At 45.6% G+C, this 12500-nt stretch overlaps 1 protein-coding gene across 2 annotated transcripts in view; it reads left to right on the top strand.

Annotated features, from left to right (window-relative positions):
- Positions 1–12500, top strand: part of fhl3a (four and a half LIM domains 3a) — a 61136-nt gene that overhangs the window by 5022 nt on the left and 43614 nt on the right. The window lies entirely within an intron of this gene.

Consider the following 12500-nt stretch of genomic DNA (forward strand, 5'->3'; position numbering starts at 1 on the left):
AGGTGTACAATTACAGGTCTTTACCTGGCACTTATCTGTTGCTCTCAAAGGAAACCATGTTCTGAAAGGCAATGCCCGAAAAGAGAGAAGATAAATGTAAATAGTCCATCACTATTAGACACAATCCATCACTATTACAGACAATCCATAACTATTAGACACATTCCATCACTATTAAACACAATCCATAACTATTACACACAATCCATAACTATTCCATCACTATTAAACACAATCCATAACTATTAGACGACACAATCCATAACTATTAGTCTATTACACACAATCCATCACTATTAGACACAATCCATCACTATTAGACACAATCCATAACTATTTGACACAATCCATAACTAGGCAATTACACACAATCCATAACTATTAGACACAATCCATCACTAGACACTCGTTCGCTTCATAGGATACAGCCTAATGATGTGTTATTTGAAAGAACGTGGCTATACTATAACTTAATTTGTTGTGCTGTACTTGTGCTGTATAATGACAATACATTTTAATCTAATCTAATCTATTAGTCATATTTCTCCCCTTCACCTGTTTCACCTGTATGTTGTCTTTCCTTTCGTCATCCCGTCAAACGATACGTTGGCATTGATTTTAACGGTTACAGTGTTAACTGTTGCCCACTCCCTAAATTATATGTATAATGAACAATGTTTTTGTTCTAACGTCTTCATTTCAACTGTCTGCGTATTGTATCGTGTTTGTGTACCACATCTTCTGTGTTCACAAATTAATAAAATGATACATTGGAGCCCGGAGCGAGTCACGAGTCAAACATCTCGCTCACGTCACCGACCGACCGCACCGATGATATCACGATGTGTTTGGGATACACACACCGGGATGTTATTTGGGTGCACGGAGACGTGGCGATTCACCACCTCGTCACCTACTCTATCTCGGTCATGTTCTGTACTCCTTGCTGCTTGAGGAAGGTGAGGAAGGTGCGTGAGTCACGGCACACACGGCTGCCCTGCATCCTGCGCCTAGAGGAGGAGGAGGAATGAGAAGGTTGTGCCCCAGCCGTACACAGCATGATCACAGAACCTGATAAAAAGGAATGCCATGATGTAAGACACTGGGTGTCTACCAGCTCTCCCCTTCAATGTGACTCAACCTTCCTCTGTTGGTTCTGGGTTACGGCATGTCTCCTGCCAACCATCTGACCTCAGAATGGCTTCACCTTCGCTATCAGCACACAGTGCTTCTCTCTCTCTCTCTCTCTCTCTCTCTCTCTCTCTCTCTCTCTCTCTCTCTCTCTCTCTCTCTCTCTCTCTCTCTCTCTCTCTCTATCCCTCTCTCTCTCCCTCTCTCTATGCCTTGCCCAGACGTGTGAGTCTTTGTGGAGAATTTGCACATGGCACTCGTGCAAGATCGTACGTCAGGTAACAAAAAAAACAACAACTACATTTCGACACAGTGAATAAATGGAAACCCCCATAAATATGAAAAGGCAGCTCGCGTGTTGACGAGCAGGCCGCCAAAACCAACGTAGCAAGTCACATCAAGCAGCACGCGGAGGAGGGGGAGGGGGGGGGGGGCACAAATTGTAAGTCTGGAGACAAATTGCAGTGGTTTTTATACAACTGGTAATGTGCTGTGTTTTATGAATTCATACGTACAGTAATGGTTATGTTGGGCTGTGGCTAATGGCTAAATCACAGCATAACCCGTGGTTGACAGGGGGGACTGGGGGAGGGGAAGAATGTGGGGCAAGGAGAATTTCTATAGTACACAGAGGAGTGTGTAATTTCACCCAGTTACAGCGGAGAGATGATCACGTAGAGAGAGCCATAGCTCACTGTTCGTAATATTCAAGTGAGAGTGAGAGAGTCTGTTACAGTACAGCCGTTTGATCTGCCTCCGGGGGCGGGGGGGGGGGTTCACACATCACTGGTCCACCAGAGGAACCATGGCTGTGATGGCCGATGAGACTCGGTCATATGAACTGCTGAGAGACCCACTTGTTCAGTCTGTAACCTAATTAAATGAAAAGACCTCGTTTTGATACATTTCACACAATCTTCCTTTTCTCACTCTGGCTTTCAAGGCAAGTCTGTTGGGCTGAATGGACAAACTAAATTTGTACTGAATTATGATCGGTGATAAAAAAAAAAACTAAAACTTCCTGGTATATTCCAAGGAAACTATAAAAGAAGGAAGGGTCACCATGTCATAACACCAGTGTTCTATGCTCTGCTTGGTGCCAGACTTTGGTGCCAGTTCTATTGAAGCCTGTATTATAATTCAAACGCACTGCTTATTCTTATCTTTACTATAGTTGTATTACCTATATTTATTCTAGTACCATGCCTGTACCTGTACCCCCCGCCCACATACTGCTATGACGCCCGATTTCCCCCAAGGGGATCAATAAAGGAATATCTTATCTTATCTTAAAATATACAATCTGTGGAAATATACATCAACCATATTATATCAAACGCTAGCTAGTTAATAATGCAACACGCTGTTGATGATCCTGACATCCGAGGTAATAACCGTTTAAATGACGAGGAGATGGCTGATCCCATTCAATGTCGGCCCGAACTGAACGTTTCCAAACTTGGCACCAATGTGCGTTCACGCACTACGCAGTGACATGATGACCCTTCCTTCTTTTATAGTTTCCTTGATATATTCTGAGTAAGCTTCCACACATGTTTACAGGACGCATCTGGGCCTGTGTGGAAATGAGTGAGTGTCTACCCTCTGTGTGGGAGTAGCAGCTTTGTCATCCCTGCCCTTATTTGGTGCTTCTTGAGTACCAGGCACACACGGGCTTAATTGGACAATACTTTGAGGCCATGTGGCATGCAGTCCTTAACCACATAGTGAGACACAGCAGGCCTCAAACAAGGCAGCGAGGCCCGAGATAGCACCTTTCAAAACACCGCAACCCCAGAGAGGGACAGAGGGAGAGAGAGAGAGAGAGAGAGAGAGAGAGAGAGAGAGAGAGAGAGAGAGAGAGAGAGAGAGAGAGAGGAGAGAGAGAGAGAGAGAGTGCAGGGATTTCTACCACGCTGGTTGGTGGATCTAGTGCATTAACGTTGATTACTTCCCAGACACTTACTGTAATAACGTCGGCATCCACATCTGCAAAGAATGAAGCCAAATGACTGTGACATCATGGCAGATGAGGCATAATCAGAGGAATGCGTGCATGTGTGTGTGTGTGTGTGTGTGTGTGTGAGAGAGAGAGAGAGAGAGAGAGAGAGAGAGAGAGAGAGAGAGAGAGAGAGAGAGAGAGAGAGTGCATGTGATTGTGGTGGTGGTGGTGGTGGTGTGTGTGTGTGTGTCTGTGTGTGTGTGTGTGTGTGTGTGTGTGTGTGTGTGTGTGTGTGTGTGTGTGTGTGTGTGTGTGTGTGTGTGAGTGAGTGTGAGCATGTGAGAGAGAGTGCATGTGACTGTGGTGGTGTTGTGTCTGCGTCACTGTGTGAGTGTTAGCGTGCGTGTGTGGGAGGGAGGGGGAGTTGCTTGTTATTTCCATTAGGGGCTTCTTTGATTTGATTTTATAATCAAATTAATCAGTCCACGCGTGAGGGAATTGATATGATATGATGTGAACATGTGTATATGTCTGTGTGTGTGTCGGTGTGTGTTCATGCTAATGTTTGCTTGTGTTTGTGTGTCAAGGCTTTCTCTTGTCTTGCAGTATATTGACTTACCCTGGGCGACCCTCAAGTGACATGTCTGGTTGGAATGTGTTAAAAGCTGTTACTTGTTCAGATCAGATATGTATTTTCTCCCCGCTGGTAAATTTATATGGGTGTTTATTTGGAGCAGCTGTGAGCGAGAGCATCCCCCCCCCCTTAAAGTAAACAGTGGCAAATCCCCACACTGCATGATGAAACTGGTGAGCCATCAAGAATGTGACTCCTTATCGGGAATCTCTTGACACAGTCCTCTCTTTCTCTCTCTTTATCCATCCATCCATCCATCCATCATCTATCTATCTATCTATCTATCTATCTATCTATCTATCTATCTATCTATCTATCTATCTATCTATCTATCTATCTATCTCTATCTATCTATCTATCTATCTATCTATCTATCTATCTATCTATCTATCTATCTATCTATCTATCTATCTATCTATCTATCTATCTATCTATCTATCTATCTATCTATCTATCTATCTATCTATCTATCTATCTATCTATCTATCTATCTTAGGGCTGTCTTAAATACTTCGTTCGATGGGCATGGGATTCGAATATGAAAATAAAATTTGAATATATTAAAAAAAAATCATTTTGTGCAAAATCAACTCTGCCTCTCTTTGGTAACTACAACAAACAATGCTGTTTGTTATTTAAGATGAGGTCGGACTCGGCACTGACAGATTTGTGTTCATTGTGCTGCTTTTATAAAGCCTCAAATGACGGCTTACAATAGTTCATGAAAGCAAAGTGTTTAGTTTGTCTAAGATTTAAAAAGGTTTAAACTTTACAGCAATGACAAAGTTGAACAAAGTGCTGTACAAGTCCCACAACATAAAGAAAAAGATTTATATATATATAATATAATCTTTTTTATCTTGAAGCTTCGAATTCCAAAAAAAAAGATTCAAAGGTCAGCCCTAATCACACACACACACACACACACACACACACACACACACACACACACACACACACACACACACACACACACACACACACACACACACACACACACACACACACACAACACTTTGTTTATTACCTGGCTCACTCTCTTCTCTACGTCTCTGTGGAAGAGACAGTGCTCAAGGGAGGCAGGCTGAGACAGGCCAGATGTGCCACATGCACTAAGGTGTGAGCCTGTGTCGGTCGACAGACCATAAATCCAAAGTGTATATGACAGTTGCGCCACTCCAATGTACACAGAGAGAGAGTGTGTGCTTGGCAGCGCCCAGAGGCACAGGTTGGCACCGGCATGCACAGAGGTCAAGGCGGAAGGTCAGTGTTCCATGTCTCTCTGAAGAGCAGAGAGGAGGAAGGAGGAGGTGGGAAGCCGGATGGCTCTTGCCCACCCCCCGCCCACCCCTACGCTTCCCCTGCGTTCACTCACCTTCATGGGACGCTGGCCGGCCCTCGTAGGGGTGCCTTGGAGGAGCCATAAATGGGAGAAAGTGTCCTTGGCGTGGCTATAAAAGGACGCGATGGGGGAGATGGTGGTGATTTATGACGAGGACAAGTAACAAAGCCAGGGAGGGATTCCTTGGCCTCTCTCTCTGTCGCAGTGAAGATGGAGGATGAAGGGGTGTGATGCAGAGGGGAGGGGCTCAAGTCATCAACGCTTGTAGGCACATCTGTCAACGAGCAGTCACAGAGAGGCTTAATCGCAGACAACATGCCTACTGTGTGCAGTTTGCGCAGTGTATACCACTGCTCTGTGCCTCCCGCTTGTAAAGGTTCGTATTGGTCCTGAGAAATTGGTCCTCACATTTCCCCTCACAATTCCCCCTGTACCGCAACAAATCTACTTAAGAAGAAAGAACATACCGGTGCTGTGATCTTGTGAGACATCCAACATTAGACTCTCATTCACCTTCTTTGTGACTTAAGTTCCCAGAATTGGTTCACTGGAGTCGGTGAGGTATTGCTTTGTTTGACAGAATGTTCACAACCCACGGATTAGATTGAGCTCAGGATGTTTGTAGTAATTGGACATAACTCAATCCAGAGGAGAGATCAGAGCGTTAACCATTCAACACATTTACCAGATGGCTCACAGACCTCCCAATACCAAAGAACGCTGTTGCTCTGTTGTTATATTTGCTTCTGCAGTTGTTCACCGTGATCTTCTGATGTTACAAGCCCATAACGACCCTGCCACTCAAACTACCAATAATTTCTGCTTCAAGAAGCAGCAAACATAAGAGAATTGTCATCATATAGGAAGAAGTATGATGTCACCTGAAATCCAGCCAACCATGAAACGGCCCTCTGGTCTTTTATGACCAGAGGAACGTCAACCTTGACCCCAGCACCGACCCGACCACAGACCCTGAACAGCAAGGTTCAGAGGAGCTCGGGTCAGAGTACAACTTAAATCTTCACAGCTGCATTCCCCTTTTTAGGAATTTTTGGGATTCTACTTAAGAGAGTGCATTATCCTCGGGACTCTTGCGTCAGGTATGCATTTCACATTTGAGGTTAACCAAATAGTTTAGCATTAGTGTAGAATTTGTGTTATTGAGTTGGTGCATAGTTGTCCGTTTGCAGCTATTGTGCCTAGGGCAAGAGAACCATTTCTGTGATCCTGAAGAAATAATGTTGCCAGATTCAGACTCACTCCCTCCCCATTGAATCTAGCTATTCCTCTACACATGAACCCTATTCCTCTACACATGTACCCTATTCCTCTACACATGAACCCTATTCCTCTACACATGTACCCTATTCCTCTACACATGAACCCTATTCCTCTCAAAAGTCTGGCAAACATAGCTATGTTGTTTGTTCTTTACTTATTCGACGTTCACCATACGTTAGCAATTCAGCCGGTGCTTTAAGGGACCAATAAGCACATCCAGCTTCAAACATAACCACATCCAATGCTGGCAGTGGAAATGAGATCAATGGGGTAGAATGGGGGCCAGACGGTGAGTAAAGCGCAGTATAGGACCAATCACACAAGAACCATGACTTCACCCTGGAAGCATTCGGCCTAACCCCCCCTCGACTACCCCCATCCCTCATCCCCTCACCCGCTTTCTCAACGCTGGTAAATGGAAACTGTTTAAGGTTTAATGACGTCTGAAAAAGAATGAAGAAAAACACAAGGCACAGGGGCGAGAGAAGTCGCCACGCACGGTGATGGCCATTGGTCACGCATTTCTCTGGTGGACAGGGATGTATTACAACATTACGTGTCCGTACTGTACGTGTGCCAAGTCCACTTGTGTCTTTTGATGTTCAATAATATAGAGGCGTGCATGGACGTCAGTGGTAGTCCACCGATCAAGCTGAAGCCACATCCTGTTCATTTACACCTTGCGTGACAAACATCTAGTCATTCTCACCATCTATAAAGAGGCGGCGACTAGAACCTGGCGCCTTCAACTGGCTTCACGCGGTCGACGTCTTGTATTCTGCTCAGCGCCGTCCCTTGAATGCTACAAGCCGAGAATCTTCACGTAGTTCTTCCGATAGAAGAGGAGAAGGATAAAACGGGGCGGGGTCGGACAAGACGTGCAGGGGGATATGTGGTTAATAGATGGAGAGAGATAGACAGGTCTGCTTGGGAAGCAGCATAATTCAGCCACGCTATCGGTGTTTACCAAAGCACCTGTGCCCACATTGTCTCTTCATTTAGCAAGCGGAGCGGGGGGAGACTTTGCATTTTATCACTCGTAATGAATTGGGCGGGGAAGATGAATGTTGTTTTGCATGGCTGCATGATAAAGAGATCCCTGGATGTGACGGCGAGAGATAAGGACCTGACGGATTGCAGCTCTCCTCTGGCAAAGTCGAGGGAACTAAGCAATTGGATTTTCTGAACTTGCTGCTCTCTCCGCGAGACGCTGTTGAACCGCAGACAAATCTGAGGCAATCCCTCATCTACCGGAGGGGAATGTTGTCCCTTTTCTTTCCTCCCGACAACGGCAATGATAATCTGTCGTTTTGTCGGCACACGTTTGGGCGAGTCTGCCACTCCCCCATTCTTCTGCTCTGATTTGGCTCCCATGACCCACTCGTGACCAGGTTACTGCAAGATCAAACTCATCTGTCCCAGAAACATAGCATGGATGAGGAAGAGCCAAGAGAAGGCATCAGCATTTCAAACAGGATAATCAGCCAGAGCTAATGGGACACTGAACAGAATATGGGGTTTATGTTGTACCAATTGTGCATGTACTGTAGTACCTCCGTAGTAAGGCCCCAAGGTCTGAGGTTGGAGGACGACAGCGGGGGGAAAGAGGGGGATGCAGGGGTTTGGGGGAGGGGTTTGGGGGAGGGCGGGGATACAGAGTTAGATAGGGCCGAGGCAGTCCATGGGCATGGCAGTTTGATTTATGGACACCTTTGAAGTGAGCTCATTCCAGCCACACGGCCTGTCCGCCGCATTTCAGGGCCGGGGCTGTGTGTGTGTGTGTGGGAGGGGTGGTTCTCCCAGAGGTACGGCGATCACTGACCCCCACCAGCAGCACACCACTCATATTCACTTCCTGATTTTGTGGCAATTCGTCAGCGTGTGTTTGGCTTCCATGCCAAAAAAGAACGAGCCGGTGAGGCGTCAAATTAGGCGGAAGGAGCGGGGGTGGGGAGGGAAAAGGAGGTGGTCCTTTTTTTTGATGAGACCACTGGCGATCATAAAAATTGGGTCTGGGGAGACAAGTTCCTCCACAAGCCAAGTCGTTTTCCCCTATTTCCATAATGCTGAATTATCATTGGCTGTTTTATCTTCAGTGGAGTCATTTTCATCATCGAGTGTAGTTTCAGTTTTTTATTATTTTTTTCCCTTAGTGGTCTCACCAACGATGACATCATTGTTTGATTGAGTAAGGCCTCCCTCATCATCTCCTCTAGTGGTGAGGAGGACTGAGGGCTAAAGGACGGTGACTTGGCAATAATAGTCAGTCCTGGTAGGTAAATAAGTCTGGTTTGAATTCATCATCCACTCCCTGTGTTTGGACAACCGCGAACAAGGTCTTCCCACTTTGTTTGAAACTCATTTCCTAAATATATCAAATCATTTGATCTTATCAGCTTCATTTATGAGCAGAAAAGCCGGGGATTGTGAACATGAGCAGTAATTGCACTCAACGGGAAGTCCCCACGAAGAGACTTAAACAAACTACCGGTGTGTGTGTGCAGCTGCTCTGTTTGCGTCTGCTCTTCATGCACAAGTCAACCATTGTGCCCCCACCCCCAAACCCCCCCGAACCACCCCCCAACCGCTGCCGCGGCGTGTTTATTTTCATGTGATTGAGACCTCTGTCTTCCTTCAGCTTTGCATCATTCACAAGTGTGTATCTTTGTGTGCATCAACGTGTGTGTGTGTCTGTGTGTTTGCACAATTGAAGGCTTCGTGTTTGTGCGTATCAGTGCGTGTAAACGTGTGTGTTTCTCTGGTTGTCATTTTGCACGTCTGCGTCAGCCTGTTTACTCATTGCATGTCTGTTTATCCTTATGTCCATGTGTGTGTGTACTGGTGTGTGACCCTGTGATATCTCCTCTTGTGTGTGTCTGTGTTTGTGTGTGTGTGTGTGTGTATGTGTGGGGGGGGGGGGCAACAGGAAGACACACACAGCATGTGTACATTTTGCGCTGCCCCCCCTCATTATTGTCGGTGACCCCCAACGCCGGTCAAAGGGGTCGACATCCAGCAGGAAATTAACCTGCGTTTAGTCTCTCGGAGCCAATACGGGCTAAAGAAATGGATATTACGAGTTCCACGACTGTGGAAAATAGCAAACACAGACATACCTATCCGAGGGGTCAACCCAGGGAAACACGACTGAAGAGAGAGATGTTTTCGTGTCTACCTCCCACCATTATGCCTATTTATAGGCTGTCAGTTTTCTACAGTGGAGATTTACAGTTATTTAGAATACACAATTTAAGACCCGCGTTGGAGACATTCCAAGATGCCTTGGCGTTCCTTTTATTCTCCGCACTTTTGTGGCAGACAAGCCCCGGCAGCCGGACTTATGCATCACTGGCGTTGTGGCAGACTGGCCCGGCAGACGGTCTTATGCATCACTGGCGTTGTGGCAGACTGGCCCAGCAGACGGCCCACATTAACCAGCGCTATAAGTAGCCACGCGGTCTGAAAGCCCGGCGCTTGCATCATTGTGATGTATCGATCGCAAAGACCTCGTTCCCTCACGGGTTTCACTATTTTTAAGTGCAGACGGCAACGCTCTGTCATCACATCTGACTTCGCCACCGCAGCGTCTCCTGAAGAACGCTTGGGTTGTGCCCTCGGTGAACCCTCGCGGAGGAAGAAGCGATGGTTCAGACGACACCGCCAAATGTTTTATGGTGCCGGGGAATGAGGGCACTGTTTACACATTGCCATGGAGATGTGTCTTTGAAAGGGGGAATGACTGCGTATTATACTGGAAATTACTTCTAACGTTTATTCATTTCACAGTTGGCAGGTTCTCCCTCTCTCCACGCGCTCTTCTGGAGCGACGTAATGCTCCCCCCCCCCTTTCTCTCACATATGATCCCGTCGTTTTCTTTTTCTTTTTTTTCTTTTTTCCCCTCAAGGTTAGAAAGTGGATCCGGGAGAGAGGTGGTTTGTTTTTCGGTGGGAGAGAGAGAGCATTATGGTTTGTTGCAGTTAAGGAGGAGGATCCACGCAGCTGTTGTCGAGAAGTGGCGTTGTTCTCATTGCTCATTGCGTGTAATAATAACACCCACAGGACGCCTGCACAGGCACACACAGCCTGGACACATCTACCTACGCATGACGACAAGCTGAATATCCAGGTCTGCTGGTGATGTAGAAGTTGTACATAAAAACAAAAACAAAAAAACACTGCCTGTCTGGGCATTGACCCCAAGGTCAGATGCCATCACTGCAGCCACAAGTGTGTGAGTGTGTGTGTGTGTTAGGAATAATTGCTAGCAGTTGTGGGTGTGTAGTACACATTTGCGTGTGGCCATCATCAAGGCGTGCTCAGATTGCTGACTTTGCGGCCTCTGAAACCCTACCCCAGCTCCTTGATGCCCTTGCTAACCGTGCTGAGTCAGCCGCATCGGGGGACCACCTGGGAATGACCGGTCTAGAGGAGCCATTTTGGCTCTCTTGGTTAAGACTTAGCCTTGTGTTTTTGGTCCCTGTGGGTTGCAAAAAGCCATGAACCTTACAGTGTAAATGGCCGTGGTAAGGTAGTTGTTGGATGATGTCAGGTCCAACGCTAATGCCGTTATTACCTTTTTGCTTACGGTTGCGTTCTCCGTGTTAGAGCTAAATGGTGTTCATTTCAACCTGCCAATTTTAGAAACACACACACTATAGGTCCATTTGGTAAGTAAATCAAGAATTCCAAGCAGCGGTAGGTTCACTCGGTTTCATCCCTTGAAACCGGGAAGGATGGTATTTGCATTGTCTGCCACAGAGGAAAGGAAATCCACACAGTTCTGAGAGGCAGGATAATAAGAGGCAGCATGGTTTTCAACCACCACAGTCTTGACGGACTCTGGTCTCTGCATCTCAGCTTCCTCCAGAAAATAAACCTATTGACAATATGCCAGTTGTGCTCAAGGTTTATTAGCTTTTTTAGTTGAATTCCTTTCAATTGGGGATGGACCAGAAATAATAGCTTTGTATTGTGATTGCCCCCTACAGGGCAGTTTACCTTGAAATTGGATACACTTGTTCACACAGTAGAGTGCCTATAGGTAATTTTTTCATTTCCACAGGGTAGTCCGTGTAAAGCAGTAGAAGATGGGAGCAGAATCTCTCTACAATGCAACTGTCTTTAGTCAAACGAATACAGTGTTGACTAATTCAATTGTCGATTTAATCGTTTAATGTCGTTTTCCAAGAAATAATGAATTCAGCATGAAAACAAAAGAACAAACAAAAACTACTCAAAATGTATTTTGTTGACAAAAATTCATAACGGCAGACGATGAGTCCACTAAAAGTGTCCGGGACTGGACCGCCCTGCGGTGACAAATGACTATTAGTGAAATGGGGCTGCCCTGTCCTCTGGATCACAGAGTATGGTGACAGTCAAGTGGACAGGGAGGTGAGATCACAGTAACGGGACAGAGCGGTGACAAGGAAGGCCATGTTTGGTCATGAATCTGCCCTGGGAAACTGGAGATTGAGGGGGCTCCTGGGATTATGTTTGTTTGTTTATTCTCAGAAAAATAATATACAGTACAACCCCCCCCCCCACACACACACACACACACACACACACACACACACACACACAACCACTGCATGCTCAAATGAGAATCCTTACAGTTACCCTTGTCACCTCTAGGTAGGGCTGCACGATTCTTGCTAAAATAATAATAAATCGTCCAAATTTTTAAATGAGATTGCATGGGTATATGAATCGAGATTGCGATATATATTTTTTTGATTAATCGTGCAGCCTTACCTCTAGGGCTTCGTACTGCCTACTGTCTATAGGCCTACTACTATGCACTTGAGACTGTAACATAGAGTTGTACCCTTCCTGATGACCCGTTGTACAGAACCTGTAAGTTGCTTTGGATAAAAGCATCACCTAAATGACAAAAATGTAAAATATAAATGAGTTCGTGTTTTGTGTTTTCCTTATTTAAACGGTGCGGCTCCTTTGAAACTGAAGACTTAAACAAAACTATATTTTTTGCACTCTTGATGTATAGCATACATTTACGTTGGCTTTTTTGTTTCATAATTGTCAATTTGCAAGTTGTTACACAAGACGAGGAATAACGTTTTGTTTTTAGGCATGCAATTTAGCTTTTCTTTCTCTCTATTTGATTAATCGATTAACCGTTTCAATTATCGAAATAATAATAGTC

This window comes from Notolepis coatsorum (genome assembly GCF_963971535.1).
Source record: "Notolepis coatsorum genome assembly, chromosome: 19".
Lineage (NCBI taxonomy): Eukaryota > Metazoa > Chordata > Actinopteri > Aulopiformes > Paralepididae > Notolepis > Notolepis coatsorum.